This window comes from Microtus oregoni, unplaced genomic scaffold, assembly GCF_018167655.1.
Source record: "Microtus oregoni isolate MIOR12 unplaced genomic scaffold, Mior012 000019F_ref0000042, whole genome shotgun sequence".
Classification (NCBI taxonomy): Eukaryota; Metazoa; Chordata; class Mammalia; order Rodentia; family Cricetidae; genus Microtus; species Microtus oregoni.
In genome coordinates, this window is record NW_024543078.1 from 22052945 (window position 1) to 22079865 (window position 26921).

A 26921-nucleotide genomic window follows, 5' to 3' on the forward strand; every position below is an offset into this window, starting at 1 on the left:
AAAACAATCAAACAGATAATGGAAACAGTTCAAGACTTGAAAACTGAAATGGAGGCAAAGAAGAAAACACAAACAGAGGGCCGGCTGGACATGGAAAATTTAAGTAAACAAACAGAGTCTACAGAAACAAGCATAACCAACAGAATACAAGAGTTAGAAGAAGGAATCTCAGATTCTGAAGATACCATAGAGAAAATAAACACACTGATCAAAGAAAACAGCAAGACCAACAAACTCTAATCACAAAATATTCAGGAAATATGGGACACAATAAAAAGACCAAACCTAAGAATAATAGGAGTAGAAGAAGGAGAAGAAGTGCAGCTCAATGGTCCAGAAAATATATTTAATAAAATTATAGAAGAAAACTTTCCCAACCTAAAGAAAGGTATACCTATGAAGGTTCAAGAAGCATACAGAACACTGAATAGGCTGGATCAAAAAAAAAAAATCCCCTCACCATATAATTATCAAAACACAATGCATACAGAATAAGGAAAAATATTAAGAGCTACAAAGGAAAAAGACCAAATCACTTATAAAGGTAAACCTATCAGACTTACACCTGACTTCTCCATGGAAACCATGAAAGCCAGAAGGTCCTGGATAGATGTACTGCAGAAACTGAGAGACCATGGATACAAGTCCAGATTACTATACCCAGCCAAGCTTTTGTTCAGTATAAATGGAGAAAATAAAATTTTCCAGGATAGAAAAAACAAAAACAAAACAAAAAACAAACAAACAAAAAAAAAAACAGATCCAGGCAATACTTTTCAGTAACCCTACTGCCGGAGATTGTGGGGTGGACAGGTATATCTAGGAAAGGGGACTGACCAGTCAAACTAGCCTAGAAAGCGAGCTCAGTGAGAGAACCCTCTCAAAAGGGGGGGGGGCACCGGGTGCTGAACTCTGACCTCCACACATGAATGCACAGGCAAGTGCACCCATGCACACAAAGGTACACACCAGACACTAGCCATTCCTCCACACCTTTTTTTTTAAAGATTTTTTTGTTTTATTTTATATTTATGAGTGTTTTGCCTGCATGTATGAAAATGTACCACACACATGCCTCGTGCCCACAGAAGTCAGAATAAAGCATCAAATCCTCTAGAACTGGAGTTACAGATGGTTGTGAGCCTTCATGTGAGTTCTGAGAATCGAACCCAGATCCTCTGAAAGAGTAGCCAGTGCCCTTAACCGCTGAACCACCTTCACCCCACCCCACCCCCATGGAATAATTATAAAAGGAACAGAGAAGCCTGACTAAAATGATATTCTTGACTCCGTGTCAAAGATGAGTCATAATCAGTAAACCTATAAGGAAAGGATCCCTTGGAGAACATACAACTTCGATTCTCTACATTCAAATTTGTGCAAACTATTAAAAGACACTCCAGTGAGACTTACATATGAAGAAAAGCTCTCCAAGGTCCAATATATAAATTTAAACCAACACCCATTCCTCCGTGCCTCCTTGGTTCTATCCGTTTCTCAAACGTAAAATGTATGTACGGCCTAAGGTATGAAACATGAGACTGAAGGGTAGGTACTTAAGATAGAGAAATGATTAAAAGTCACAAACTGAAAAACATACTGCAGAGTCAGGTGTGGTTGTTCCACAAGTTACCCCAGTATGTGGGAAGCTAAGGAACAAAGACCAGCCTGGGCTACATAGTAAGACCCTGTCTCCTCCTTGATCTTAGTCAAAAGGGTGAGAAGCAATGAGATCCTGTTGGGGAAAAAAAAAGAAACAAAAACAAAAATTCTAATAATAGAGAGTATCATAACAATGCACCTTACAATCTAGGTGGCTTAAGCATAAGCTGTATTGATTATACATTAAGTGCATGCATTTAAAATATTGAATTTAGTAAAGTTCATTTATTTATTTTGATGCAGGGTCTCTGCTGTCATTCCTAGGTTGGTTTCTAACTCAATCCTCCCGTCTCAGCCTTTCGAGTAACTTGAATTATAGGCACACGCACCACACAATCACTTTGGTAAATCCTCTCTCTCTTTGTAGAGGTGGGGTGGTGCTGAGATTGAACCCGGGACTTCACACATGCTAGGCAAGTGTTCTACCACTGACCTACATGGCAGCTGTTTGTTCTGAGACAGGGTTTCTTACGGTTCAGGGTAGTCTCAAACTCGCTATGCAGCTAAGGATGACCTTGAACTACCGATCCCTCTGCCTCAGCTTTCTAGGTGCCGGGATTACAGGCATCATACAACATCCTGCTAGGCTACAGCTTGGTACACTTGACACAGGTCGATATCCTCAAGTCATTCGCAACAGAGATAACGCACACACGACTATGCTGAACGGGCTCTTCAGTATGGGAACTGAGTGATGGGTAGAGATGATACCCTCTGCAGGAAAACACAGTCTTCCTGGGTTGTTTTTCCCCCTAAGTCTCCACCCAACAGTCTAAATACTTTCACTAACAGACAGAAGACAGAAGCAGGCCAATCTCTGTGAGTTCAAGGTTAGCTTGATCTACAAAGTTCCAGGACAGCCAGGGCAACACAGAGACACCCTGTCTTGAAAAACAAAAACAAAAACAACAAAAAAAGTAAATAAGTAAGTAACAGATAAACTGTGAGATTTTGGACTTTTATCCCCAAATTGCAATCTAAGAGACAGGAATGCATTATATTATTCTTAGACGTAGTTACAAATAAAGAATCATGTGGTCTAAAAATTAGAGTATCAGCATTTCAAAACAGTCAGAAAAAAAATTAAACAAAACCATAGTCATACAGCATTGTGCCTGAATTTAAATCCAAGGCTAGAACACCACTCAGTGGAACAGTGCCTGCCTGGAGTTCATGTGGCCTTAGGCCCAGTTTCCATCCCTATTCAACAGCAAACACAAAGGTACAGTCTGTCTGCTAATTTCAATGCAAAGTAATTTGGAAGGATTATTTACAAATTATAGCTATATATATTCAGCTTCTTAAGTTTGCCAAATTAGGTGTAGGTAAACCCACCTGGCAGACAGGGCTATTCTAGGCAGAACTGGGGGAAATGCATATTTAGTAGCTGCCAAAGGCTGCCTCCCCATCTTTCCTCAGGAACTCCCTGGTCTACAGCACCTTCACTGATGTTGCAGGGTTCCCAGCAGTGGGCCCTCTATTTATTAATTTTGACTCAGGAATCTAAACTATATCCACACTGTGTCTATAAACTCTGTTCACAGGTGCAGATGCTGCTTCCCAGGGGGACAGTGAGTGTCGCTAAGAGCCAGGGTGCCGGCTCCATTTTTCATTGCTTCCCTACTGAGTCTGTGCAGTAGCTGGAGATGAGACTAATCTTTGTCCAAGACACAAACACTTTCTAACCAATGTTACTTAGGCTTACAGGGAGGATGGTTCCCAAGAAGGCCATCCAGAACTTCCAGAGGTCTAGGACTGGAGCTATTGCTGTGGTACAAGCAGACTTTCCGTTATGCTACACTACATACTGGCCAATCGAAGGGATTCGTTTCTTTGCAGGGACCATTTGCCTCCAAGTGGACCATGAGCATCAGTGTCTTACTATACTCCCAAGAACCCAGCACATGTATTAAGTATTTATAAAAAAGAAACAGAATAATTCACGACCATCACTACATGTTACATGCCATGCTACTTGTATTCTAAGGTATATTCACTCCGTTATTCAAGACGGAACCAACACTAATAGTTTTATTTGTGCAGTCACTGAAACAGACCTTAGCTCCCACTATACACCAGGCAAAGCAAACGCAAGCAAACTTGTTAATTGTTAAATATCACTGGGAGGACTACGGCTACATCCCCACTGTGAAACAGTCGTTGTTGTTATTGTTGTTTTTCCGGCTCTGTCACAAAGGAAACAAAGGAACAAGGGAAAACAACTTTAAAAATCTAATAAAAATTTAGAAAGAATTCCAGACCATGGTCATCATATAATTTTCCAGGGTTAATAAATACAAAAGATTCATGACTTCTGGGAGAAGCTGACACTGGTGTGTTTTGATGTCTCAACTCAAATTCAAATAAAAATTGTTTACTCAAATGCATTTTGTGGTTGGAACTGGGATTCCCTTTATACAAAATCAAAGGACATAAAATCCACATTAAGATTCCTTCCTGTTATCATTTCATCATTGGACAACATTTAATTGTAGCTGCTCCAAACAGCAGCTCCCAAGCTCTAAACTCACCACAGCCCTCTGGAATCTGGTTTCTTTCCAGGGAGGGCTATGCCGGCCCTTTCACTGCCTAGCAGGCCCACATTAGGGAATCCAAAACACAGGGCATCTAATTTTATTTAAATTAAGTAAAATGTAACAACAGGGACTGGGAAGATGGCTCAGTAGTTAGGAGCACTGGCCGCTCTTCTGGAGGACCTGAGCTCAATCCCCAGCGATCACACGGCATCTCACAGCCACTTCTAACTCCAGTTCACAGGGATTTGACGCTTTCACTGGCACCATGCACACAAGCTGTACACAAGCATACATGCAGGCAAAATACCTACACACATTAAATTAAATTAAATTTTAAAAGTAGCAACAGATTATTTTCCAAGTCAGAAGGAAGAGCCAGGCAGCCTCGTCAGTGCGCACGGACGATTCCAGCACTCACCGAGGGCTGACACAGCAGGATCAGGTCGGCCTGACTGCAAAGGAAGCTCAGCCTGTGCAACATAGGGTGACCCTGTCTCAAAAGAAATGATTATTCGTATTCGTTTTTCTGAATTGGGTTTAAGAACACCTGATTTGTGATGTCTAAATAACATCAAGAAATTGGGTCAGCAAACACTCCCACCAGTGAAATATTGTGGTCCTTGGGAAATTTTTTTTCTTACAAGATTTTTACGTAAGTCTTACTGGGTCTGGAGGTGCAGCCTAGTGGAAGGGCACTTGCTGTGTGTGGCTATGTGACAGTTTTCTTGGTGACTTTCAGCATCACAAAGAAAGAAAAAAAGCATTTGTTTTCAAACTCTGATTTTCTAGGTAAAAGAACCCTTAAAATCCAACAACAGGAGACACTGCATTTGAGTTAAAGCCAATGAAGACAATAAGGCTGATGGGACTTCAGCAGGGACATTAATCAGGCAACAACGTGAGTCTGGAAGACGTCACAGTGGACAAGGTCTGATGTCCCAACTCGATTTCAACAGTCAAAAACAAAACAAAAGGAGCTGTTCCTCCCCACACTGTGCGGTTCTCAGGAAAGTCATCTCAACATGGTTGGGACAGTCACCACGCACAAAAGAAAGCTTACACAGTCACCAGTCACTTGGTATGGGGCAAGACACTTTACAGTAACGTCAGCAGGAAAGAAGGCTCTGGGCCTCCCCCCATAAGACAGATTAATAGAAAAGTCAGTAAATAACAAAGATGCTAATTCTCACAAACTCTGAGACATGTCTGAGGTTTACAGCGTGGCCTTGGACCCTGTGAAGGTAAGATGATCAATGCTCATCTTTCCATAAGACAAAGAAAATCCTTCTGTAGAAAAGACTCTCCCATGGGTGTCTAATACAGCAATCTAAAGTAAATGAACGCTTCAACCCTGTGTCCTGCATTGACAAACGCACCGAGAGGGAATGGAAAACCCCACTGTGATCAAGGAAAAGAACCACAATGATTATGAAAAGCCCAAGTAAGAAAATGTCACATGAATACACACGGGAATGCACACACGCACATACACACACACACACACACACACACACACACACACGAATACAAACTCAACCAGAAATAGTAAAAAATGAAAGGCATTTCACAACAAAGGGAAGAGGGCTGTGGGAAACAATGCTTATAATAAAAGGTAGGATCTTTTGACTATTTAATATATTAAACATTGGGTACCGAAGATCTACTCACACCCTCATAGCAATATGGACTTTAAATGCAAAAGCAGAGAATGAATGAATACTGTTTCAGGTGATTGGCTGTTGAACAATAAGAACAAAGAAGTAAGTTTATTTTGTTTGGTTGGTTTGTTTTTTTGTTTTGTTTTGAGACAGGGTTTACTCTGTTTAACAGTCCTGACTAGGCTGGCCTTGAACTCAAAGGGATCTGCCTGTCTCTGCTTCCCAGGGGCTGGGACTAAAGGCCTGTACCATCACCCCTGCCTGGTAATTTTGCTTTTTGTTTTTGTTCTTTAAGATGATTAGATTCCTGGGAGCAGGCTGAAGAAACGGCTCAGCAGTTAAGAACAAATTCAGTACCCAGTGTCAATGTCAGACGCCTCGCAGGTGCCTGTAAGCCCAGCTCCAGGCACTCCAACACTTCTAGCCTCAGAGGCACAGCACTCAGGCGCACACACTTACCTAAAGTAAGCTAGTGCACATAATTTAAAATAGAGTAAGCCTTAAAACAAAGAAGAGTTGCTTCCTAGAGGATGAGGGCCGTAGCTCAGTGGCAGAGCATGTGTCTGGTGCGCCCACAGTGCACAGTTCAATCCCAGCAGCCAAAGAAACACGATTTCCGCTTAGAAAACTCACATTTGGAAGATTACTACTCGCTGTTCTTAATACTGATTTAGCTCAATAATATTTCTGTGTAGGGCTCACGTACTTAAACAGGTCCTGTTCTGAGAACACTGACATCTCACTTTCCCTTTAGAAGATGAACAATATCATAACTGATAACTGCTAATAATTAGAGAAGGAGTTAAGCGGAATTCTGACCAAGTTATCCAACAGGCTAACTCTAAGCCTCTGACTTTAAGATGTATATATATTTGAGACAGTGTCTCATGAAGCCCAGATGGACCTGGACCACACCAGGTGGCCTGAACTCCTGATCATCCTTCCTCCACCTACCTAGGTGCTAGGATTAAAGGCATGTGCCACCATGCCCAGCTACCTTCTAATGTTTGTTTTTATATTTGTGTGTGTGTGTGTATCCCTGGTTTCTCTGTGTAGCCCTGGCTGTCCTGGAACTTACTTTGTAGGGAGTCCTGGGACTCAGAGATTTGCCTGCCTCTGGCTCCCGAGTGCTGGGGTTAAAGGCGTGCGCTACGATGCCTCCATTTTATCTTCTAACTTTTAAAGACTCCTAAACCCTGGTGTGGTAGTACACCCCTGTAATCCCAACACTTGGAAAGGTGGCAGGAGGATCGAGAGTTCAAGGCCAACCTGGACTGCATGAGACCCAGTCTTAAAAAACAAAACAAATGAAAAAGAAAACCCTACAACAACAAGAATAACAACAACAACAAAAAACCAATAATAAAGACTCCCCACTCATTTTCAGAGGCAGGCAGGGGACCTTTACAGTGCAGCCTTTTTGCGCGTGCCTTTGTCTGCCCAAATAAAAAGAACTGACTGGGATAGATTTTTTTTTTGTTTGTTTGTTTTGTTTTTTTTTTTTTTTTTTTTGGTTTTTCAAGACAGGGTTTCTCTGTGGTTTTTGGAGCCTGTCCTGGAACTAGCTCTTGTAGACCAGGCTGTGACTGGGATAGATGAACTCCTTCGAGCCCCTCTATTCTGAAGCATGTATATTCCACTGTATGCAAATGATTCAATATACGTGAGTACAAAGAGGGCCCCAAAGCCAAGTGCTCCCTTTGAAAGCAAATAATGAATTTTTCTTTGACTTTCTTTTTAACTTTTTCTCTTTTATTTGTTCTGAAAAAAAAATCCTAAGTCTGGCTCTATACATAAACACACAATACATACATATATACACATACATAATTTATTTTTATTTTATGGTCATTGGTGTTTAGTCTGCTTACAGATTTTGGCTTAAAAATATTAAATGTACCGGGTGTGGTGGCACACACTTTTAATCCCTGCACTGGGGTGACAGAGGCAGGTGAATCTCTTGAGTAAAGGCCAGCCTGGTCTCTACAGGGGATTCCAGGACAGCTGGAGCTACGCAAAGAAACCCTGTCTTAAAATAAATAAAAAAGAGAAAAAAAGAAGAAGTATAGTGGCACTGCCTCAGCCTCTTAAAAACAAAACAAAACAAGAAGAAGAAGGGGGAGGAGGAGGAGGACCCTAGAAAAACACTCCAAGTGTTCAGTGAAAAACACGAGGCCTTCCATCTTCAGAACAGATATTTAAAACGTTGTATCTAAGTGCCTATAAATTCTTTTTTAATATTTTATCTCATTTATTCAGTGAGTGTGTGCATGAGGACCATCTTTGAGGATCCCTTCTCTCCTTCTACCATGTGGGTCCCAGAGATGTAACTGATCAGAGCCCTTACTCCATGAGCCGCCTCATCGGCCTTATAAACACTTTCGTAAAGTTTTGTTCTGATTAACTGGGTGTAGTGGCTCACACCTGTAATCCCAGCACTCAGGAGACTGAGGTAGGAAAATTGTTAAGGGCTCCAGACCAGCCTGGACCACACAGTTCCTGGCCAATTAGGGCTCTGAGGCCCCCATCTCAAGGAAAAAGTCCATGAACAGAACGATGTGGGATACGTGGCTGCAATCGAAGACCTCAAAGGCTGAATGAAGCAAGAGGAGGCCCATGGCACAGCCTGGGCTACACATGAGAACAAGTGTTCTAAAACTTGATTATTTTAGTCAATGGAAATGCAACATGGTCAACTAGACAGTGTAGTATGATTTGATTAAACAAAGGATTGTATACACAATTACCTGGTTACTGTAACCAGGTAATTCTCTCAAGAAGGTTTAACAATGTTATAAAACTTGGCCATACTCCTGGTTTTTTAAACAAGATACTTCTTTTAATTCATGCATTTATAACTTCAGAGGGCACAGTAACCAAACTATGTTTTATTGACAAGTAAAACAAAAGAGTTCTATAAACAGTGTAGGTCACAGGCCCCATCAAATTCACTCGTTTAGAAAAAAAGTATATTTCCCAATTGTGTAGTCGTGGGAAAGTTTGAAGACTGCTTCATTTACTGATTGCACGGGCCTCCATTTTAACCCCGGCCACACTATCACTGGCGCCACTTGGCAGCTAGTTATTATTAGGCCTGTCCAAGAGGAAGAGTTTTCCTCCTGAACGGAGCAGACAAAGCTTCAGTCCTTGAGGAAGTGATGCCATTTTACCCTCCAATGCTAGGCTCATACGTTCTCCTTAGTAATTCTGAAGCAGAGAATTCTATCCTGTCACCATTTGAGACTTTCAAAATCTATTCTGTATGGCTAACATTAATGAAGAACAGCATTCGTCTTAGTGACAGAAAGTTTAAAAGTCAAAAAGGGTTATGATTAAAACCTGGACATGTCGGGTAACAAAAGAAGACATGCTCTTTCAAAGTATTTCAACTTAATCTTCAGATTAAAAATCTCTTAGTAAAGATAAATTATAAATTTCATTAACTCTTAAAGCACTAAAAGTAAAAATTCCTTTTTTTTCCTGAGGGCCGATATTAAAGGTAGGAGCCACCACACCCAAGTAAAAATCCAGTTCAACAAGAAACAATGTTGTCTACAGTACCACACTTAACATGCACAGTCCACCATTCATAAACAATTTGGAAAAAAACATTGTTCAATTAATTCCACAGTTATTTACTTTTTATATGCCAAGTGAGGCACCAGCAATGAACTCAGCAGTGAAATGCTACTGTTAGTTTTACAGGCAAAAGCCACAGACAACAACCGCCATGTGATTTCTGTAACAATTTTATAATGGAGGTGGGTACAAGCTACTCTGCAAATTTAAATGCAATGGGTCCTCGAACTTGTAATGCTAGCATTCAGGAGGCTCAAACAGGCTTGAAGCTAGCCTGGACTAGAGTGAGAGCCTTTCTCAAAAAGAAAAAAGAAGAGAAAGAGTGCGGACAACTCAACTCATCCAGGGAGCTAAAAGCCATTTTTCAGAACAATATCTCACTATATAACCCTGTCAGCCTTTAATTTCTGGTCTTTTTGCTTGAGTTTCCTGAGTGCCAGGGTTACAAGTATATTACAATATGTCTTGCCCAATAACTGAGTCTCCCTCCTTCACTTCTGAGTATAAGTATGCATGTTCCCATGTGCAGGTACGTGCATATGCGATCACCCACACATGGAAGCCAGAGGACACCCTCAAGCATTGCTTAGGCACTGTCTACTTTGTTTTTGAGACAGTGCCGCTCACTGGGCTGGAACCTGCCAAGTCGGCTAAATTAGCTGGTCAGGGAGCAGTGGCCTGTTGCAGCTTCCGCAGCGCTGGGATTGCAAGCCCACAACACCAGATCCAGCTTTTCAATGTGGGGCCTGGAGATCTAATTCGGGTCCTTGTGCTTACAAGGCAAGCAACTTATGAACTGAGTTATCTCCCTAGCCTTTCTGATGGCATTTTTGAGACAAGGTCTTGTTATGAAGTCCTGGCTGGCATAGAACTTTCTATGTAGACCAAGACGGCCTCAAATTTGTGGCTTTCCCTGCTTCTGGAGTACAGGCTTACAGGAATGTGCCACCATATCTGGCTTCTAAAAAACTGAGCTTCTTAAACGTTTCACATAAACTCTAATTCAAACATCAGGCATACGATAAAAGTCTGCTTAACGGCAATGATGCTTTATAAAAATTTTACCACTGGGGCTAAGAATGCCAATCAGTGGTAGAGCTCCTGCCTTCACACAGGCAGGGTTCGAGGTTGGATTCCCAAACACCCTCCTTTTTTTTAAAGTCATCTGTACACAAGAACCGTAAGAGAGCTAAACTCGGGAAGATGGACCAAGCACTATTCAAAATCTCTGCACATGCTAATTCATTCTGTCCTCATAACAGTATGCTACTGTTACCATTTCATAGGTGAAAATATCCAACGTTAACTTGGCCCAGGGCACAGAGACAGCAAAAGCATACTGAGACTTGGGCCTATAGGACCCCAGTCAAGAACACTCTCTTTTCATTTTGTTTGGGCTTTAGTTTCTTTGTCTGTTGTTTTGTTTGTTTCAGAAAAAGCTCCACTATGGTCTGCATCTTGGTTTCAGGTCATCCTTTCGCCTCAGACTCCCTGACAGATGGGCTCCTGCTGATCACTAGCAGCCTTGTCTGGAGCCCCACTTGCCACTCCCAGCCCTGTGGGTATGGTGCGTGTATTCATGTATCTGTGCAAAAATACATGCAATGCGTGTGGAGGTCAAAGGCTGACATCAAGTGTCCATCTTTTATGAAGCTAGGGTCTCTTGCTTGAACCTAGAGCTTGCCAATTTGGGTAGTCTAACTTGCTAGTTTGCCCCAAGAGTCCCTGTCTCCAGCTCTGAGTAGTGGGATTACAGGAAGGCTACCACCTTTTTGTAGGTACTGAGAATCTGAATTCAAAAATATAGACTCCCAAGTGAACAATCTCCCCAGTCCCTAAATACTACACAGATACCTATCTTCCCACAATGACGTATCTATGGTAAGCATCTTATTAATCCTTAAAAGAAAAAAAACTATTTTTGGAGGGGGGGGTGTTTTTGTTTTTTTTTTTTGTTTTGTTTTTTGTTTTGCTTTTTGTTTTGTTTTTTCAAAACAGAGTTTTTTCTGTGTAGGTTTGGAACCTGTCCTGGAACTCGCTCTGCAGACCAGGCTAGAACTCACAGAGCTCTTCCTGCCTCTGTCTCCTGAGTGCTGGGATTAAAAGTGTGCGCCACCACCCGCGTGGTGAGAGAAAAAAACTTTTAAAGAGGAGTCTTTCTGGAGAAACAACTGGAGAAAACCACTACAGCCCAGATTGTTTGAAATGTGTCCAAGGTCACAGAGCCAGTGAGAGAGAGAGAGAGAGTGGCAAAATCCAAATTCAGACAGCAGGGTCCCCGGTGCTAGGCAGCTTCATCCTCATGAAAAAGTCACAAGGTAAATTTATTAAACAATCCAAAGAGGCTTTGTGTGAGTCTTCCTGAAAGGCCTGGGAACTGGTGACAAGCATGTCTTTAAAACAGCATTTCTACATCTAAGTCACTTTTCGACTTCATCACTTTGGACTGATCATAACCACATTTCTGCTCTCTAAAAAGAGATCTTCTGGAGCAACTTGGCAGATTTCAGCACAGGAACAGTCTATTCTTTAAAATTAAATTTAGTAACAACTTATTCTGGTTAGTCTGAAAGAGAAGTCGAAAATGAACGACTAAGAGGCCAATGTTGTGTTTTAATATTTCAAAACATGTTTGGTTTGGCCGAAGTTAAATCTTGTGGACAACTAACAGAGAACTCGATTTAAAGGGGCAACACCAGCTCAAAACTACTAACGGCTAAACAGCAACCTCAGAATCCAGTTCGGAGCAACCATGTCTTATCAATCTCTCACCTCAAAATAAATATTACAGAGCCAGAAGGGAAGATCCTTATGAAGCATAGAGAGGTGTGGGTACCTGTAGTTTGGAGGCGCATAAGATGGAGAAACCAAATCTAAAATTGAGGAAATTCTGCAGAGTAACATTGTTTAAAGAACAGTCAAGCATACAAAAGGTATAGAAAAAGAAACAAAACCTAAACCACTCTTTCCATCCATACAGCTCTGCACTGCAGCCAGTGACTGAGTGACAGGTTCTGTGTTGTAATGCCTCCCTAAGGTGGAGGAAGCCCGAAGTGGACACACCATGCTGGATTCCTCTCTTACCTTGTTCTCTTCCAACAGGTTCAGACTTCATAACCTTCAATACTGAATTCACATTTTTTTCAGAAGAAAACCCACAAAATTGCTTCAAAATAAAAGCTAAGCAATGCCACTTGGCAACCAGTCTTCTCCTCCTCTATCACCATGCGTTCAAATTAAAAACACCTTTTGCTTTGCGTTCTTTGAATGAAAGTTAACTTTGATTTAGAGGAAAATATGCCCATTAGGCATTTTACACTTTTTGCAGGGCACTCAGTCTATCAGATCACATCGCTGCCTATTACTGCTCACTTAGGCATTCAAAAGACGGAAAGCATGCCAGCACCAATTATTTTACAAGCGGCTTAATGCCCCGCTGGTGGAAGTCTGGCAATACCTACATGTACAGCAAGACAGGAGAAGGAGGGCGTCAAGGGCGGGGAAAGAGCGAGCCAGGGAAGGAGGGAGTCGCCTCCTCAAATCCACGCCGGACCGGGAACCTCCAACCACAACCTGATCCCTGCCCTTCCCAAAAGTGGCCTAGCAGCCAATTTTTTTTTTCTCTTAGACCACCCCACCCAAAACCCCGCGCCATACTCACCTTCCGCGAAGAAGTGGGCGCCGGGTCCAGCTCCCAGGCGGGTCGTACGGCCGCGGAGAGCGGGCGTCGGTCGGCGCGTCCCTCGGTGTGGGACCGGGAACCCGACGAGTGAGAGCGCGGAGGAGCGGGAGGAGGAGCGGAATGGGGGTGCCCGCTCCTACCGAGCCCGCTGGTACTCCGCCGCTGCCCCGCGGAGGAAAGCCGACCGGGTGATGGACTGACTGTCGGGGGAACGGCGGGGACGGGCGAGGAGGGCTAAAGGAGCGAGACCGCGCACGGGCTGGACCGGAGACGGCAAGAAGCGGCTCGGGGTCTAGCCCATGCCGCGGCGGCCTGGGGGCAGAGGCTGGCTGTGGGGAACTTGCCGTGGCTGGCGAGATGCGGGAGGAGGGCGCACCGGGAGGAGTACAGCCAGCCAGCCATGGATAGCGGGGCGCCGAGAGCAGGGGCGGCCGGCGGCGGGGAGCACCGCCCGCTCGGCTAGCTCAAGACATTTAATTGGATTGATGGGTTGTGCAGTGACTCACAGACTTTAAAGAGTCCTAGGGCAGTCCCCGCCCAGCTGGACCGGGAAGAAGCGGCGGGGCGGGCGGGGTAGGGGGCCCGGGAGAGTCGCGAGGGAGGAGGCGGCGGGGCGGGAGCGCAGCAAGGATGCCCAGTGGCGGGGCGCGCCGCCTTGACGGGCGTGATCGTCAACCAATGGCGATGGGGCTCGCTGGTGGCTGGCTTCGCCCCTGGCCCAATGAGTCTTCTAAGGACACTGTCGCGCACCGGGCGGGGGAAGCGATGGGGGTGGGGAGAGGTGGGTGGACGTTGAGCAGGGGGAGGAGAAAAAGAGCCGCGGGAGACCCGCGGAGTCACTCTGCCCTCCTCGTTCTAGAAGTGCGCTTTTCGCCAATCAGAGCGCCACCTGCGAGTGATGGACGCCGGCCTGTGGCCAATGAGGAGGAGAGGCTGGCGGCGAGGAGTGGGCGGGCCCGTGCTCTCGCCCCCTCCTCCCGCGCGGTCTTCCAGTCCTCCCGGCCCGGGTCAGTCACGCAAGTCAGCGTGTGAGAGCCGGGCAGCACGGGCGGGGCGGAGCGGCGTGACCGGACACAGGCTGGAGGGGCGCACCGGCGGTCCCTTGCGAAGCCTGCAGGCGGACCCTGCCGGGCGATTCGGAGTGAATCTGATCCAAACTTGATCGGCGTCCACGCAGCGCCCACTCCTCAAACAGCCCGATGTGAAGTCCGGTGGGCATGTGCTCTGGGATTTGAGGAGCCAAAGACGCGAGACGTACCAGTCACTTTGGCCCAGGATTTGCCCGTTTTGTGGGGAAGTCACCTAGGGTGTGGACAGGTTTAAACAGCTCCTCAGTACACTCGTTCCTTTATTGGGTTTCTGGAAATGACAGTTTTTAAGCTGGCGTGAACGACTTCTTTCGGGCTTTGCAGGACTTGTGTGGGGCTTATCTTTCTGTCCCTCTGCACTCTCTCCCACTTCCTCACCTTGAACCCTAAGGCAGTGCCTCCGTGCTTTGGTACTCATTCCCAGCATGTCTCAATATTTTGGCTACTATCCAGTAATCACTTCACAGACTTTAACCCTTTGTGTGCACTAGTACTTGAAGGAAATCCCAGAAAACAGACACACTGACAAAACTCATCTTCTTACCCTACAAAATGCATTCTGTTAATTTTGAATGTTGTTGGAGAGAGGGTCTTGTTACCTACCCCTGGCTGTCCTGCTACTTGCTGGTGTATCCCAGGCTGGACCTTCCACCTGTTTCATCCTTACTGCCTTGACTTCTTCAGATTCAGAGACGATTTCCTGAGGCTTAAAACAATTGCACTCCCATTCAAATCCACCATGAATACGTAACCATTTCTGACAAAGTCAAGTACTAGCGAGACGACATTGCTATAGGTTCTTGAAGTAAAATACACCCCACCCCAAAACTGAAATCAACAGTGGCCTGGAAATCAGAAACGACAGAATTGAGGCAAAGGTTTGCTCTAGTCACATTGGTTTTTTTCCTTCATTGTGGTCAGTTTAGGATACAGACCATACTGTTCCGAGGCTTAGTTGTGACACAACCCTACTCCATGAGTTCTTTCTGGAGCCCAGAATCTGCTAAGGAAAGCGAGCTGTGCCAGGAACATCTTGTAGCACACAGCCCGTGAATGCATTTTCTCTTACTGTGTTGAAACCACTTTGGAGCTGTGCAGGGGACCCAGTGTTCTCACCTTCAGCCTCACGGTTGGTAGTAGGTGAACAAAGTCAGGTCAACCTATGAAAAACTAAACCAGCCAGATCTCTCTCAGTGGCAAAAACGCTGTATTTCTAATCTGGGTTACTGTACTATGTTTTATTTTATGCTTATGAGTGTTTGATTGTATGTGGTAATGTGTCCTTCACTAGTGCCTGGTGTCTGTGGAAGCCAAAAGGGGGAACTGGATCCCCTGGAACTGGAGTCAGAGAAGGTTGCTCACAACTGTGTAGGTGCTGGGAACCAAGCCTGGGTCCTCTGCAAGAACAGCAAAGTGTTCTTAACTGCTGAGCCATCTCTCCAACTTACTGATGTTATATATAAAACCTTCTTTTATGAGGTTTTATAGACAGGTGAATATAATGAATTATTATATATACCATAATAAAAGCAGATTTTTTTAAAACATTTATTTATTTATTATGTATACAGTATTCTATCTGTGTGTATGCCTGCAGGCCAGAAGAGGGTAACAGACCTCATTACAGATGGTTGTGAGCCACCATATGGTTGCTGGGAATTGAACTCAGGACCTTTGGAAGAGCAGGCAATGCTCTTAACCACTGAGCCATCTCTCCAGCTCCCATAAAAGCAGATTTTTGACTACGTGGAAAATCTCCAAATAAGAGTTAGCATCTTGTGGTGGAAAAGCTGTGGCTTACCTCCATTCCTCGCTATGTGTCACTTTAGAGTTCTGTGCTCTCCTTCTTCCAATATTTCTTAAAGTGTGGAAGGTCCACGATTCCTGGGTCTCCCCTCAGGTCTATAGGTCAGTTGCTGCTTAAGCAAATAGCTCAAATGACCTGAATATTAAAATACTAACCCCTTCATTAGAAACCTGTCTTTACCCTTATTCCTCTCATTTCTCTTTCTCTCTTGTCTTCTATTTTATGATCTTTTCATGGTCACTTGCATATTTCCTGTGCTCAAGTCTGAGTGGAGAGTGTTGTGTGGCTCTGTTCTTGAGGACACAGTGACAAATGTCTAATTACTGGGGGCAAACCAAAGTAACACTCATAAAGGTCTAACTCAGTAAACTAATGAATTTCTTGGGAGTTTTTTGTTTTGTTTTGTTTTGTTTGGAGGTGGGGTGGTTTTTCGAAACAGGTTTTCTCTATGTCAGAGCTCTGGCTCTCCTGAAACTCCATCTGTAAACCAGGCTGGCTTCAAACTCAAAGCTCCCCCTGCCCCTGCCTCCAGAGCACCACCACTGCCTGACTTCCTAGGGTTTCTTAACGGTGGTATGGACACAGGATTACTTACAGAAATGGATTACTCAAGGGCAGTTATGTCATAAAAATCCCACCCCAGCCTTAGTGACAACTCACCAAAGCTGAAATCTTGGAGCTTTCTGCACGACTTGCCTGCAGCATCTTAAGTCAGAGAGTCTCTCTCCTCCCAGCACCTAAGGTCAGAGAGTCTCCCTCCTTCCCAGTCTTTATTGCTTTTATAACCTTGGGGAGGGAGAAGCCTTGTGAATCTGGTATGTTTCAGGAACTTCTGAGACTTCTGAGTTGTTTACTGTCTGTCTTAATAACCCCACCTTTAGAACTTCCTGAACTCTTGGAGGCTTTGTAGGGGTCCTTAAGCTGAGAGCAGGAGGTGTTCATCGCAGCAGTGCCTGCACCACTATGGTGGGGCAACCTTACCAATGCAGTTGACTCCCCTCTAACTCAAGTGAGCTAGCAGGTTTGCAGCACATGCGCACACATGCACGCTGTGGCTCTTCTATCTACGTTCCCCCAACAGTTCCTACTGCCATGGCTTCTCCCGGCATTCCCTGGGGCTCCCTTTCCAATTTTCAAGAGTGGGTGCAGCCGAGCGGCAGCTCTAACATGGAGCAGTCCCGCCACTCGGCGACCCTTTCTGCTCATGCCTGTTTCCTAGTTAGAAACAGTCACGCATTCCAGGATTTTAAAAAGCTTCATTTCCAGACTAGCCCCAGCATGTTTATGTGTGTGTTGTTTGTACACTTCTTAGAAAGCTGTGGGCGCTAGCACAATCACAGTGACAAGCAGTAGCTGCAGCTGTGATGTCAGCCGGGAGTTGGGAAACAAGCCATAAACACAAAGGCCTCTCCAAAGTCCCAAAGGCAGAGAGATTGTCTGTGGAGAGTGGCTTATGCAGAGGTGCAGCTCCCTTCTGAAACCAGGACTGACTGATTGACAAGTGGAATTGTCACCAAGCAGTTTGGGGATAGAGTCAGGGTGCTGCGTGCTAAAGGCAAGGGCAGGTGGTGAAGAAACCGTTTCTTAAAATTTTTACTAGCACTATTAGGTTATATATCTCTCCTCCACAGGCAAGTTGAAAACAATCATCTCCCACAAAGGAGCATCCAGAATAACCCTGCTATATGGATCCCGCTGCTTTAAAAGCTGGTCTCTGCTGACTCTCCTTAATGGCTCATTACTGGCAGCCTGAACTCTGACCTTTAGTAATGGCTACAGCTTCATGGCCCTCAGATGTTCTTATGCAGGAGCAGGTCTGGGCCTAAGCTGGGGGTTCAGCAGGAAGGTGTGTGGTATGACTGAGCCCAGCTGCCTGAACCCCTTCTTGGTGGGCTGAGAAACGTCAGGCGACCCCTCTAGCTATGGGTCCAGACTGGGATCCTGCAGACATGAAGGTTTTCGGGAGCCCGTTTCCCAGGATTCCCACTTCACTTGGAGTCTACACTGCTTGTCACCGCTTTCCACCACTGGGACTCTCAGATCCAGAAACGCAACCCGAAAGGATCTGTGTCTGCCTTCTGTACTCCCAGGGGCCGCGTCATCATCTAGCCTTCCGTGTTCGCCCCACCGTTACAACTTTGGTGCGTGGGGCTGGGGGCAGCGTTGCCATTCCTACAGGGCTGAGGCCTTGGGGTCCTTGACTCTACTGGTTTCCTGTTAACAGCAGGCATTCACGCGGGACTTCATCTGCGCCCCTCTGCTGAGAGGTGTGAAACTAAAGCCAGGGTAGGATATAACCCAGGCCGTCAACTTCGATTTTTTTTTAAGGTGACCATTTGGCAGTGGTGTGAACAGTTTTGGAGCAAAAGATCTGCAACAGAGGACTGGTCAGGAGGTAAATGCAGGCGTCCCTCAAGGCTCTGGCTGGAGGGCTGCTGTCGGAAGGCAAAGGAGTGACTTGGTCAAGGTTATCTCAAAAACGATACTGTTCACTGAGAAAAGCAGAATCCCACTTATTTATAGTTTAAGCACAGTCAAGACTTTTAGAAAGCCATGTATAAGCATTCAGTCAAGTCAGGTGTGTTCCCTATGCCTGCATTCCTATCTATGATGGAAGGCTGGCTTACCCAGGAGGATCACAAGTTCAAGGCCAGCCTAAGTGGCTTAGGGAGCCCCCGTCTCAAAACTAGTATTAAAAAAGAAAAGGGGTGGAGGCAGGTAGTTGATGGCTCAGTATGTGAAGATACTGACACCAAGCCTGACGGCTTGAGGTTGATCCCTAGGACCCACGTGGTACAAGAAAACCAACTGCTTGCTACAAGTTGTCCTATAACCTGTGTGCAAGCCTCTATGTGTACACACACACACATACACACACACACATACACACACATACATACACACACATACACACACACATACACACACACATACACACATACACACACACATACACACACACATACACACACATACACACACATACACACACACATACACAACATACACACACATACACACACACATACACACACACATACACACACATACACACACACATACACACACACATACACACACATACACACACATATACACACATACACACATACACACACACATACACACACATACACACACATACACACACATACACACACATACACACATACACACACATACACACACACATACACCCACATACACACATACATACACACACATACACACACATACACACACATACATACACACATATACACACACATGCATACACATACACACACATACACACACATACACACATACACACACACATACACAAACATACACACACATACACACACATACACACACATACACACATACATACACACATATACACACACATGCATACACATACACACACATACACACACATACACACATACACACACATACACACACATACACACACATACACACACATGCACACACACACATACACACACATACATACACACATACACACATACATACACACATACACACACATACATACACACACACACATACACACACACAAATAAAATTTAAGCTTTTTAAAGAGAGAGAAAGGGGCAAGTAGGGAGAGATAGTTTGATAGTAGAGTGCTGGAATTAAAGGTGTGCGTCACCACAGCCCGGCTGAGAAGCAAATTTTTAAAGTGGTTATTACTGTGGCTTCTTGGGAGTAGTAGTGCTCTACTAAAATTGATGGTAGACACATAAGTATCACTTTATAATGTTAAAATGTACACCTTGCTTTTATATACTCCTTGGTATGCAGAGAACATAGGTTTATATATTTTAGACCTATTCCAAAATATAAGGCTTCCTCAATCTCAACCAAAAAATACAAGGATTTAGACTATACGAGCTGCTCTTCCTCAGAAAACACTCAAATTCACTACTCACAGAATTTAGTCCTATTGCTCTTAAGCAGCTGGCAAGGGTACATCTGTCCTTAGCATGGTTTGTGAACTGAGACAGGGAGGAGGCACTGAGTCTGGATACACAAACACACAGGAAAGCAGCGGGACTAACCAAGAGCTACAGAGCTAGGGAGAGAATCCGCCAAAGGGAGCAGAGCCCACTTTTCTAGCTCCCAGGGTCAATTTCTCCAAGACAGGATGCTGGAGAAGAAAAGTAGGACCAAGTATTGCCTGGGTCTCAAGTTGTTTGCATTACCAGGTGAGGCTGCCCACTGCCATTTCTGCTTCCCCAAACCACAAGTCCATGTGCAGTGGACTGGTAAAATAGATGGGGCAGTAGGTAGCTTCACCCTATAACTCAAACAACTTGAGACCCAAGAAACGATCTGAAACCTCTCCGGACTCCAGGGATAGTTCTATTTTGAACTGTTTTCTCTGGGAAAAATGCTATATGCATATTATTCACACATAGGTGAACCAAAAGCATTTGTTTGTTCAGAGATATCCACCCCCCGCCAATCTTCATTATAGTGGCCAACCTTCCGAAAGCATTCAGCTGACCGTCAGTCCTTACCCACTCCTGCTGACCAGTAAGGAGCTAACGCCTACTCCAGCACCAAACATCTATGGCTGAGTGGCATAGCCGACGGCCATTTCAGCGTATGTGCATTTTCACTTTTATAACGAAAACAGAAACACTCTGTGCCCCTCGCCTCGCTGGAGTATTTTGGAAATCTCACCGCTTGACCTCTGGCGTAGAAAGCCACTGTGGGAAACGCGAATTTTGACTAACAGTCTATTGTTTTAAATGCGTGGCAATGTAAAATGGATGAGTTATGAGTCTCAAATGATTATTTTATAATGGCTACTCGGTCTGTTGTTATTCCCTTCCACAACATGCCACGGGATAAGAAAAATAGGCACGACAGCTGCTCCTTTTGAAGCGCCCATAACACAGTTCTAGCAACCTTAAGTGAAGCACCCCGATATTCAGGGTGGGTCCTGCTAGGCGAAGAATGCTGAGGACAAGAATGTCGCTCTTAGTGGCTTCACTATAAAGTTTTCCACAGTAACGACACTACTCAGCACAGAACTTGCACAAACACTGCTTATCTGCCGTGTGTTCTGAGGGCTTCACAGTCTAGAAAAAGAACAACCCAGAGATTTGCCTCCAGAGGTCAACATGTTTATAAAGAGAGGGCCTAGCTTATATAGGTATATATAAAGGTGTGTATATATATAGGTAGATATATATATATAAGTACTTCTAGTTCAAATTTCAAGGTGCTCATGGAACACATTCCAGAAATAGGAAAGGACAGGTAATCGACATAGTTTAGAAATAGAATAGAGAATAGTTTCTCCCTCCCTCTAGTCCCCTTCTCTCAGTTACCGGAGAGCAAACACTGTGGCCAGTTTCACATACATGAAGTAGATAGAAGTTAATCTGTGCATGAGTGTTTATCTTTCTAATGTAAACGATAGTAGTGTATATTGTTTCTGTTCTTTGTGTGTGTGTAAGATGAGGTTTCTCCATGCAGTCCAGGATAGCTGTAAACTCTTCATTTAAAAAAATTTTTTAAAAATCATTCAAAAATTTTTTTCTTTGCCCATCCTTCCTTCCTTCCTTCCTTCCTTCTTTCCTCCCTCCCTCCCTTCCTTCCCTCCTTCTTTCCTTTCATCCTTCCTTACCCCCTTCCCCCAGTCTCATTGTGTTGACCAAGCTCATCTATTGGAAGCCCCCAAGGCTCCAACGTCTCTGGCCTCTTCCTCTGCACGAGCTGAGACTATAGACGTGTCTGCACCAGGCTGTTTCTGGACTTCTCTCGCTCACTACTGTATCCTGCAGTCACTTGTCCACCAGCACTAAAGGAGCGGCTTTAGTCTTCACGCCTACAGAACAGATCATAGTATGGATGCGCCACGGTATAGAACATTTTATAAATGTTGCTTCTGGTTGGTTCCTAGGACAAACCCTGCGACAACCATGACTTCACACGTGCCCTACCTGGGAAGACTGTGGTGGAACTGCTGCTCCAGACATTTGTACGTTTTGTTGTTCTCTGTGAAGCCCTGGCTGTCCTGGAACTCGCTCTGTAGACCAGGCTGGCCTTGAACTCGCAGAGGGTCTGGCTGTCTCTGCCTCTCAAATTAAAGGCGTGTGCCACGACTATCTGGCTATGTGCACTTTTCTTTTTAAGCTTTGGAAACATTTCTTTTAATGTGCATCAGTGTTTTGCTTGCATGTATGTATGTGCATTGCATGCACGCCCAGTTCCTGGGGGACCTAGGAGTTGTAGATGGATGTGAGTCACTGTGTGGGTGCTGGAGACTGCACCTCGGGCCTCTGCAGGAGCAGTATTCTTAACCACTGAGCCGTCCCTCCAGCTCCATGTGCACATTTAAAATGTGATAGGTATTGCCAAACTGACTGTACAAGCTCCTGCCGTTAAGGGATATTTTACAATGCCTGTACCGATTATTGCGGTGGTCTTTTTTAAAGTACTTAACCCTTGCCCTCCGCAGGAAAGTCACATCATAATGCCATCACTGGCCACCTGCAGCACTTTGGTAGCCTACGTGTTAGCGAGAACAGCACACTGCACATTTCTATGCTTGCCTTTTGAGGTTATAACCTACCCTCACGGGGATTAAGCTGTAGCTGGCTAAGCTTTTAAAAACAAACCTGTAACTAGGGTTGCCTATTCCAGCCTTTTTCTTGACGCTAAAGGGCTGTCTCGCTCTGGCGTTTCTGGTGGCGAGAAAGTGAAACCGAGTAGAAGCCAAGATGAAGGCCAGTGGCCAGGCTTCCTCTTTAGATTGACGGAGAATTACGAGAAATAAATTACAGCCTTAAAAATTCGGTTACTGCAAACTTTAACGTGACTAGGTAGGAATTCATCTTAACCACTTATAATTACATGAATAATGTGCATGTAAAAAACATAAAATCAGTATCTAAAAGTCAAATAAAAAAACAACTTTCCTATCATTTGAGATGGGTACTATTGTCCCTTTATTTGAGTCCTTTCTCCCAAATAAATGCTACGTTTGGAACTGTTAGATTTTAGTAGATTCACAAAACCAGCTAGAAACATCTTTTCCCAGAATTCAGCCAATTTAGGTCTTGTGTGGCCTGGTTAAAATCTTGGAGAATATTTCGTGAACTAAGAAGAGACAGATCAAATTCACTTGATTCGTTTTGGACGCATGTAAAAATAGTCGCTCGGGTTTTAAAGCATAGAAAACTAGGGATTCTCTGCGCCTAAGAAACCTTTAGACCTGCAGCTACTTTTAGTTGGAACTAGAAGAGCACACTAGCATAGGATTCCTCACTGCTGTAGGTTAGGCTCTTTGGTCCTCGGTGAGCTTTTTCACGTACGACGAGGGAGCCAGGGAATGGTAGGTTTGCGGTCGGTGGGGTGGCTATAAATAGAAGGTGATGTGTTCTATTGCCAGGAGGGTGCGTCACAGGGTCCCTCCCGCAGCTCAAGAACTCCGGGAAGCCACCTAGTAGCACTGCACCGCTCAAGCCGGCAGGGATTCCAGCCGAAGGGGCTGGAACAGCAGATGGCGTGGGGGCGAGTGGGGGCTTGGATATCAAAGGGCGGGGGCAGGAGGGGTTCGGACAGCAGAGGGCGTGGGCAGGAGGGGTTTGGACGGCAGGGGGAGTGGGCAGGAGGGGTTTGGACGGCAGGGGGAGTGGGAAGGAGGGGCACGGGCTTCAGGGGGCGTGGGCAGGAGGGTCGGACAGCAGAGGGAGGGGCCCGTCAGGGTACAGACAGCAGGGAACGTGGGCTGGAGGGGCGCGGGCTGCGCGGGACGTGGACAGGAGGGGCATGAGCTGCAGGAGGCTTGGGCAGGATGGGCACGGGCTGCAAGGGGTGTGGGCAGGAGGGGAACGGACCCCACAGACAGGAACCTCTTCTGAGTCATAAGCGAAGCACAGGCGACTCCACCCGGTCCCACGCTGCGGAGCAAAGGAGGAAGAACAATGATCCGTAGGTGGCGATGGGTACGGACGTCTGGGTTTCCAGCGCACCCCATTCACCGCCGAGCTGTTGGGTCCTGTGAAACCTACACTCTAAAAGCATCTGCTGGGCGAAAGAACTCCCTCTCTAGTCTAGACAGAAAAGCCGCCACACAGTGCGTGTGTGTGTGTGTGTGCGCGCGCGCGCGCGCGTGGAGTCGCTGTTGGAATTTCCACTGGCATTTTTGTAAATGGCCTGTTCTGGGATTCCCCCACCCAGGCGTCTGTCTGTTCCTGCCCTCCGTTCTCTCTGTCTCTCCGTGTGTCTGTCTGTCTCTCTTCATCCCTCCCCCCACATACACGGTCTGTGGCTTTGCCCTGTGGGGCACTGTTTATTTTCCTCTCCCTCCCGCCTCCTCCTCCACCCTGCGGTTCTTTCTTTCTTCTGACTTTGTGGTCCCCTTGCCCTTTTCCACGTGCTGGCTTTATTTCTTTATCTCGTCACTTATTCTATCCAACTCCTTTTATTTTTCTGTTACAGCTAACCACATCTGCATTATCTTTTCTTCTGCCTTAGAGTTCATAGCATTTTGCCTCAGCAAAGGATGCTGAATTCCACTTACAAGGACTACACTCCGGTCATGCCCTTGTAGCTGGGGAAGTCACAGTCCTCTGAACTGTCTGGCTCGTTTGCTTAAGATAAAGGGGCCCCGGGTTCCGGGTTAAGAGTAAGGGAGGCTTTTTGTTTGTTTGGTCGGTTGGTTGGGTCTGAATTCTCAGGACAGAGTTGCACTGGATAGCCCTGGCTGTTCTGGAACTAACTCCTTAGACCAAGCTCCAACTCGGAGATCTGCCTGCCTCGGACTTCCGAGTACTGGGATTAAAGGCACTTACCACCACCGCCCCAGTAGAGGGCACATTTTCAAGTTAAGATTTTATAACCGAGTTCGAGGCCAGCCTGGTCTACGAGAGCTAGTTCCAGGACAGTCTCCAAAGCTACAGAGAAACCCTGTCTCGAAAAAGCAAACCAAAACAAACAAGTAAAAAGGATATTATAACCTTTGTTTGTTTATTTGGTTGGTAGGTTGGTAACCCTACCTGTATAACTCCCACTGTGTTTTACTTGTGTGTGTGTGTGTGTGTGTGTGTGTGTGTAAGAGAGAGAGAGAGAGAGAGAGAGAGAGAGAGAGAGAGAGAGAGAGAGAAAGGACACCCCCATGCCATAAGTGCAGGTGTGGAGCTCAGAAAACAACCTCTGCTGTAGTCCTCACCTTCCACCTTGTTTGAACCGGTCTCTTTGGTGTTCACACCTGTGTACACGAGGTCTTGTCAAGTTTCCCTGGGGCTTAGCAGAGCCTCATTGCTTTTTTCAGACCTTCCATGACTTGCCTGGGTTTATATTGTTTCTGGATTTGAACTCAGGCCTGCATGCCTATGCAACCTAGATAATTCTTTTAAATTCAGTTTATTCATTTTATGTGTGAATGTTTTGCCTGCATGTATGTATGTGCGACAGTTCGTGTTTGGTAGGCTCAGGGCCTTGTCTGGGGAGGGCATGGTTGATAGTTTAGAGTGCAGGTGGAGGGGGAAGCAGGGTGGAGGGGCCCCATCCTCAGGTTGGTTCCCACAAAAATGAACCTGCCAGTTCCTTGCCTTTTCACCTCCCGAGCAGGCCACTCTTCTCTGCATGCTGCTATGGCTACCTCTGCTTTCCCTACTGTGGCCAGGCCACTGCAAAGAAATGGACGTGCTCTCTGCCCAGTGCCACCCCTTCCAGGGACAGCTCCGACAAAGCAGACTGCTTCCTGGACATGCTCAACTCTCCCCTAATTATCCTGCTTACTCATTCATATTCCTTCTCATCTCTAAATATTTTTGCCACAAAAGGCCTGCTTTTTGTTGATGTTTTTTATTTTTGAGACAGTTTCTCCTATAAGACCGATTGACCTTGAACTCCCCATCTTTCTGGCTCTGCCCCTCAAGTGCCGGGATTACAGGGGTGCAGGACCACACCTGGTCATTGAAATTTTAACTGTTTGCTGCCTATTTTGAGTTTTTTAAAAAATATTTTCTTACATTTTTTAACATGTATGTGATGGAATGTGTTGGGGTGTTCCTGTACTATGGTGCACACATGAAAGGCCAAGGAAAACTTGCCAAAACCTGTTCTCCTTCTGCCGTGTGGGTTCTGGGGATTGAACTCAGGTCCTCAGACTTAGTGACAAGCACCATTACCCACTGACCCATCCCACCGGGCCTGTCTGGGGTTTCTCAGATCTCAAGTTTAGAGGCTATTAATTTTTTATTGTTATTATTTTTAAAAATTTATTTAATGTGTATGAGTGTTTTGCCCACACAAATGCATGTGTGCCACCTGCATGCCTGGTACTCGGCAAAGTTAGAAGAGAACAATGAAGTTCCTGGAACTGGATTTATGGAGGTTGTGAGCTCCCATGTGGCTGCTTCGAAGTGCAGCTGGGTCCCCTGCTAGAGAAACAAGCTCTCTTACCCGCTGGGCCATCTCTCCAGCCCCTCCCCCCCACCCCCAGCTATCTCTGATGTGCACTGTTGTAAAATGTGTACACTTGGAAATCCATATTGATCCCTGTAAGCCAACCTCATGCCCTCCAGGAACGAGTAAAGACTTGGAAGCCCAAAGGTCAGATTCTCAGACACTATAGCTGGGGCTCTAAGATAATAATGGTTATTTGCTGAATTTTACTCTATGCTGGTCACTTTGTGAGGAGCTTTAACATGTTCATTTGATCTTCATAAGACTGAGAAACCCAAGTTCAAAGTAGCAACTAAAAGCGTCTTTGTCCAAACTCTACCACTGAACAACACTCTCGCCCTTGGTCCTGCTCACAGAGCACAAGGCCAGTGAGAGATGCAACAGGACCCAAACCCTTGTCTAGCTTTCTTTCTTTAGATGGAGCTGGGAATCAAACCAGGGGTTTCCACACATGCTAGGCAAATGCTCTACCAC

The 26921-nt window shown here is 45.3% G+C and overlaps 1 protein-coding gene across 1 annotated transcript in view; it reads right to left on the bottom strand.

Annotated features, from left to right (window-relative positions):
• Sertad2 (SERTA domain containing 2) overlaps positions 1–13581 on the bottom strand; it is a 117915-nt gene extending 104334 nt beyond the window's left edge. Inside the window, exon 1 of the mRNA XM_041669059.1 lies at positions 13098–13581. The gene's annotated coding sequence lies outside the window, so the exon portion shown is untranslated. The remainder of the gene's footprint in view (positions 1–13097) is intronic.
• Between the last annotated feature and the right edge of the window lie 13340 nt (positions 13582–26921).